Source organism: Chelonoidis abingdonii, chromosome 9 (assembly GCF_003597395.2).
Source record: "Chelonoidis abingdonii isolate Lonesome George chromosome 9, CheloAbing_2.0, whole genome shotgun sequence".
NCBI lineage: Eukaryota > Metazoa > Chordata > Testudines > Testudinidae > Chelonoidis > Chelonoidis abingdonii.
This window is the reverse complement of record NC_133777.1, coordinates 47,060,617-47,067,498: the sequence shown is the minus strand read 5'-3', so window position 1 is coordinate 47,067,498 and position 6,882 is coordinate 47,060,617. Positions and strand designations below refer to the sequence as shown.

General features: G+C 49.3%; 1 long non-coding RNA gene across 1 annotated transcript; it reads right to left on the bottom strand.

Annotated features, from left to right (window-relative positions):
• Positions 1–1,098: 1,098 nt before the first annotated feature.
• Positions 1,099–4,396, bottom strand: LOC142047268 (uncharacterized). Its single transcript, XR_012656458.1, has 3 exons — positions 4,333–4,396; positions 4,040–4,204; positions 1,099–1,285 (listed from the first exon to the last, which is right to left on the bottom strand). It is a non-coding gene; the product is annotated as an uncharacterized LOC142047268 (long non-coding RNA).
• Positions 4,397–6,882: the final 2,486 nt, after the last annotated feature.

The window sequence follows — 6,882 nt, the reverse complement described above, 5'->3', positions numbered from 1 at the left end:
AATTGGGCTAGCCCCTGGCATAATTTAGAGCAGCCTAAGAGCTACCCTAATTGGTGCCAGCTGCCAACAGCCCAAGCAGTCATCCTGACAACCAGGCATCACCAGTGTTCATGAAAGCATTAACCACACTCTCTTTGTCCAGCCACGCCCCCTACCCTGATGGCAGGAACTGGTGCGCTGGTGCCACCCTGCACTGGGGTGAGCTTCCTCCAGGCAGCCACGCCAGCTTTGGTGCAATGCAAAGCAGCCTGAACATAGGGTAGAATCTGGGCAAGAGTTAAAAATTCGTGCCTTACACAGACATAAGATCAAGTGGTGGCTTGCAGTGAGACCAGTCTCCTCCCTCACCTAGACGACATATGGGCAGAAGATACAGAGGAGCTCAGTGGTGGAAAAGGACAAGATGTTTTTGTATTGAAAGCAAAGCAGGAATAATCAGACTGAGCCTTTGCATGGCACTTACCAATCTCTGTGTAGGGGCGTTAACGAATGGGTCCAAGGAAAGGAGCATGTTGCATGTAGGCACAATATAAATATTGACTGGAGAGCTTAAAATAAAAGGAAAGGAGGAGGGGCAGCTGGGGAAAGTCAGCAAGGGGTGAGTCACTTTCCACTGATGTTTTCCCTCTCTGATGGAGTGAGTAAAGGTTCCACAATGCCCAGTTCCTTTCACTGACAGCAAACACCTGGCCCCTGTGGCCAGTACATTAGTGAGCAGTGAGGATTGAGGACAGGCGTGATCCTCCCACCCAGGTGGGTGCCCGGGATTCCCAGAGCTCACTCACCGACACTGCTAAGTAGGCCACAGAGCGGAGCAGCCTGACCTGGAGAACTCTCAGGCTTGCAGACAGGTTGCTCTGCTTGGTAATACCATGCCTGCGCCGTCCCACCCATGCTGGCCCCATGTGCTGTGCAATCCATACAAGCCCACGTTTGCCCCCTTCCCCCAAACCTTGGAGCATGGACAGACTGGGGTGGAGGGTGAGCGGGGCAGGGTGGAACAAATAGCGAGTTTGACATCTTCAATGCGACTGGGACTTCTCAAAGTTAAACGTAGCCCAGGCTGCAGAAGCCCTCACAGAAGGATGATCACGCCAACATTTATTCTAGATCACCCAGAGGACCCCAGTGAGGCTTGTCTGAACAAAGCTACCAAGACACAGCTAAGAAAGGCACAAGGATTCTCCGGAAGCTCCATGCCTTCTCCAGTGATGCCATGTCACGTAGACACGAGAAAGAAACAGGACACGCCACCTTCTTGGGGCTCCCCCATCACCACCACGCCCTGAAACACACACATCCTTGGACATGGGAAGGCCCAGAGCTGAGCCCTGCTACAAAAGAAGATGCCAAGATAATGCTAACTGTCGCTAGAGGCATCATCGCTGACCCGTGCTAACAAAGTTTTATTCCTTTCAATGTGAAGAAATTCATTTAATTACAACAGCTGTCTGAGCAAGGACAAGCATGCACAGTAATCTGCACTGCAAACAGCCAAGTTGCCTTTTCGGCTTTCATGCAGCTTCCTGACCTGCACTCTTTGCAAACAGCATCCCCGGGGGCTCTTTGCAGGGCACTGGGCATGCTGTCAAAGGCTGAGTGCCAAGCGGGCAGGAATGAACTCACTGACATGACACACGTGAGGCACACACATGCACAGCAAGTGACACAAACATGCACAGACAGGCACATAGAGCAGTGGATCGAGCCATGTAAACAGGCACATGGGGGAACATCTGCTCCCTAAATACCCAGTGGCGGCTAGCAGCCCCTGACCTCAGAGGAACATGAACGCACACACACACAACAAAGGTTTCCTCATAGGGAAGCTTTCCATAGTTGTCTAGTTTCTCCTAGAGTCTTGGAAGAGAGAGAGGTGAATGTGACCTAATGGGGATACGGATGTCTCTGTACATCACGGTAAAAATATCCACACATGCTGTGGGGACATGTGGAGGTATGGGAGTGCACAGACGCACGCTCAATCTGAGAGGGTTTTTCAGCAAGGGCAGAGAGGACGTGACAGAATGAGTTTGACTCTTCGATTGGTCCTAATTAGAGCCAGCAGTATCTGCTGAACAGTGAAGAAAAATAATTAGGCAGATTGCGAGGGAGCCCTGTGAAATTTACAAAATTCCTTTCTTTGGCAACCGTGACATTCTTAACCCCAATCCACGGCTATTGGAAATGCCTGTGACGATGGGTATAGCACCTTAGGTGGATGCAGCGCTTTATAAGAGAGGAGCAAATGGGCTCCATGCCCTCAATGGGTTCGCACATCTAAAAAAGGCAGGAGCGGGGGGGAAACAAGCAGGACAGAAGAAACAGAAAGCTGCGCACAGTCATTACAGCTGGAATTTCTCACGGAACAGATGGGCTTTCAGTCATTTTTTCAAAGAGGGAAAGGGAGGGAGCTCAGCATACATCACTCAGCAGGCTGTTCCAAGCATATGGGGGCAGCACAGAAAAAAGCAAAAATTCAGGAGTGACTAAAGAAGACAAAGGGGGCAGGCAGGAGATCAGCCGGGTTAGGGAGCTAAGGAGTAGGAGGAGATAAGGGTAGAGATGGTGTCAGCAGTGGGGTCCTGGAGAGCTTGGAAGGGAAAGAGAAGAGGAGAATTGTACTGCGGAAGCCAGTACCAGGATACAAGACGAGAGCAGCAGAGAAGAAAGATCTGGCATTTGGGTGGAATGAGGAAGGATAGGAGATGGGCAGGCTGGAGAGAAGGAGGATGGAATAGCTGAGGCAGGAAATAAGTAGAGTAAGAACTAGAGTCTTAGCAATGGGGGTGGGGGAAGAGACAGAGAAAAAGATGGACTTCTGGCAAAAGCCTGGATGAAAGATGAGTCCCCAGCTCAAGCCAGGGTCCTGGAAGGCTGATAATGATGCTGACAGTGATGGAGAACAGGGAAGCAAGAGGTTAAGTGGAAAGATGAGGTAAGGGCGAAACATCCAAGAAAAGACAGCAGAGACACAAGTGGAGATGTAGGTCCAGGCAGATGGTGGGAGGCCAAGGGGGTGTTTATCACATGCATTTAATTCATTCCTGAATTTATGCTCTGTCTCAAGGTGCAGTATTGGCTCAGGAGCTGAGGTGCTGGCACATGCAAGTAATTTTAGAGGATCTAATATAAAAATAACTAAGATCATTGGTGTCTAGTGATTTCAGTACAGATTTGAAATGTTTGGAATTGCCCTGACTTTTTGGTCAAGCTCCTTTTATCTACACTGTCCCTCGCTACCTGGGACTGGAGGCAAAAGTCACAGGGAGGGGAAGCTAATCCACCATGTGGTGGCCCATCTCTTGAGAAGGATAGCTTAACACTAGAGATCCACTGCCTCCCCTGGCTTCCCAGCCAGATGGTCCTCACCTAGGGAGACCTTAATGCAGGGGTCCCCAACGCAGTGCCCACAGGGACCATGGCGCCCACCGGGGCATCTAAGTGTGCCCGTGTACTGGCCAGCAGACGAGCATCTGCTGAAATGCTGCCGACAAGCTGCGTCATCCAGAGGTGTCGCCACCAATTTTCAGCGGTATTTTGGCGGCAACGCCTCTGGATGATACTGCTTGTTGGCAGCATTTCGGCGGCAACGCTTATTGACGTTGCTGCTTGTCAGTGGAATTTCAGTGGATGCTTGTCCACCGCCACAGTCCTCCGCAGCTCATTATCTGGCGCCCGCCAGACAAAAAAGGTTGGGCACCACTGCCTTAATGGGCTAGGCCCATGCTATAAAAGGTATCATCCTCTCTCTCTATGCTGTGCTATGGTAGCTATATTATGGCTGATGGAGCCCAAGGCCAAGCTTGTGGCAGGTCTTTCTAAACCAGGGACCTGCCTGCCAGACAGAAGGATCAGCACCTTATCTTTGTGGCCTCCCCTCACTCCTCTCTGGCAGCGTGAAGATACTTTCAAGTGAGTGTCACGGTAATTTCCTCCCCTGTTAAGGCTCCTGGATGCTGTCAGAGGGGTGTAAAGGGGCCATGGTGCAAATCAGAATCAGGCCCACTATTGTTCAAAAATATTGTGCAAAACTCACCGCGACATGTAGGGCTCCTTGAGTGACAGAGCCGAAGAGAAGCCCAGAAGCCCATTGGTACAGAGGACAGCTTATACTGAGGGCAGAGATGTCTGGTCCTACTTCAAACAGACTCATCATGATTCTCAGGCCCTACGTTCAATGGTGATGGGCACTTTAGAAATGCTGAAAAGGATGGGATGAGGGAGATTCAAAACATCGCCAGCACATTGGCCCCTCATCTCCTGCATTGACTATTGCACTCCCCTCCCTTCCAGTCCCCTGGAAGCCACGTTGCTCCCCTCCAGCCTCACCATGCATGTAGCTGCTAAAGTATATTTCCTTTCCCACGGATCCTCTGTTAGCCCTTAAAGTAACACACTGCAACATAGGGACACGCTGAGTGAGCGCACATGAAACACACAGTCAGCCCGTTCAACTTCACACCTATCTCTGAGTGATAACCGATGCTGTGTCATCACAAGCCGTGGTGTAATCATCTCCAGATCCTGGACCACTGGCACTATGAGGAGGAGAAGAGCGCATGCCCTTGGCTGTGCATTAAAAAGCAGCCAGACAGCTGTACGAACTGGAGTCTTGCTATTTTTAAGACTCAGCCTTTAAACAGGGGCTTTCCCCAGTGATGGAGTAGCAGGCCCAGAACTGACTGGATAAGTTTCTCTGGTTTGTGTGATGCAGGAGGTCAGACTAGAGGGTCACAGTGGTCTCGACTGGCCTTAACGTCACTGAACCTATGAAAACATTTCTTATGGAAAACCCACTTCTGCGATGAATCCCACCTGAGAACGCAGCTTCAAAAAGGGAGGAGAGCTTGGTTCCATCTTCAGACATACATGACCGTGATCCTTAAGTTTCTATATGGCAGCTGGATCCTGCAGTGATGGTACCCTTTTAAATGCAGGGAGAGAGATGAGCTGGGATATATGCTGTCTTCATATTAAAGGGCTGTGTCAAAACCATTGGCTAAGCCTTGGAGCTGTGCACAGCAGGGACACGAAAACATTCCAAATCAAACGATAGCGTCTCGGAGATACCAGCTCTCTGCCTGGTGCCAAGGTGCATAGCTGGGGATTCATTTACCATCACCACCTTGAGAGCCTTTCTTCCGCTGAGAGTGGCAAGCCAGGAGCCAACAGCAGTTGCAACACACTCACTGGACCCTACTTGGTCTCTGTAAATCAGGACAACTGGACAAACTGGAGAGAGTCAAGAGGAGACCAGCAAAAAGATAAAAGGTTTAGAAAACCCAACCTGTGAGGAAAGGTTCAAAAAAACAGGCATGTTTAGCACTGAGAAAAGAAGGCTGAGGGGGGACCTGAGAACAGTCCTCAAATAGATTATGGGCTGTTATAAAGAGGATGGGGATCAATTGTTCTGCATGGCCACTGAAAATAGAACAAGAAATAAAGGACTTGCAGCAAAAACAGATTTAGGTTAGATATTAGGAAAAACGTCCTAACTTTAAGGGTAGTCAAGCTCTGGAACAGATAGAAGGGAAACGGGTATGCTCACCCAAGGTCACAGGTACCTGGACTTTCAACCTATTTGCCTGACACTGAAGTTAGGCTTATCGACCGGGATCGCCTCTGGAGCCTTTGTTAAAGATTGGCATCACATTAGCTGCCTGCCAATCATCCAGTACAGAAGCTGATTTAAATGATAGGTTACATCCCACAGTTAGTAGATCTCTTCGCCCTGGCCCCAGAAGGTGTCTACGCTGCTCCCAGCCCCATCAAAGCTGCATCCTAGCTAGCAAGGTGAGCATTTTAAACATCTCCAGTGATGTCTAACCCAGAGGAAAATCAGTGAGACAGAATCAGATCAAAGCCCCAGATGCAAACACCCCCAAATGTTGAGGTGATTAAAATCTAGATCCAAACTCAGGGTCTTGGAGCCCGTGGCTATTTTGTGCTAAAATAAGGCTTCGTTATACATTAGCAAAGCAAAGTAAATAAAGCCTTTTGCACAGAGAGAAAGTGTGAGTCAGTGGCACAGAACTAAGAGACCTGCATTCTAGGCCCAGCTCTGCCAGTGTCCTGCTATGTGACCTTGGGTGAGTCACTTCCCGTTTCCCTTCATCTGCCCTATTTAGACTGTCGGCTCTTTGGAGCCAGCCTCTGTGTATACACAGCATCTAGCGCAGTCGGGCCTTGGTCCTGCTTAGGGAGTCAAGATGACTTAATACTGCTAATTTCTACTATTCCAATGGTGAATAATTCATCTACTCCTTTTCTCTCGGTGTGTTTTTCCTGGGAGCCCCAGCTGCTTAGCGTCTGTCTGGAGCTATTGATGGATACAAAAGAAGCTGCTTTTGGACGCTAGAGGTGTATCTTTGCTCCATCGGTTCAAACTTGTTCTTAACTGTTTCCTGGGTTAATTCTAGAAGATTAACCTGGGGAAGTTTTCCCCTGGATTGAGTGGCTCTTATTGCTCCCTCGCTTTCTTCCTGATGATCTCACGTAGAAGAATAGAAAAGTCAGGCTGGGAGGGACATTGAGAGGTCATCAAGTCCAGCCCCCTGTGCTGAGGCAGGGCCAAGTGGCCAAGAACATCCCTGACAGGCGTTTGTCCAACTCATTCTTAAACCTCCAATGAAAAGAATTTCATCTAGGGAAAGATAAACACTCCTGTAGCGTACCCTCACCATAGGATCTGCACAGTGAGCAGTCATGGGATAAGAGGGAAGGACCTCTCATGGCTCAGTAACTGGTTAAACGACAGGAAACAAAGGGTAGGAGTAAACGGTCAGTTTTCAGAATGGAGAAAGGTAAATAGTAGTGTCCCCCAGGGTCGATACTAGGACTAGTGCTGTTCAATGTATTCGTAAATGATCTGGAAAAAGG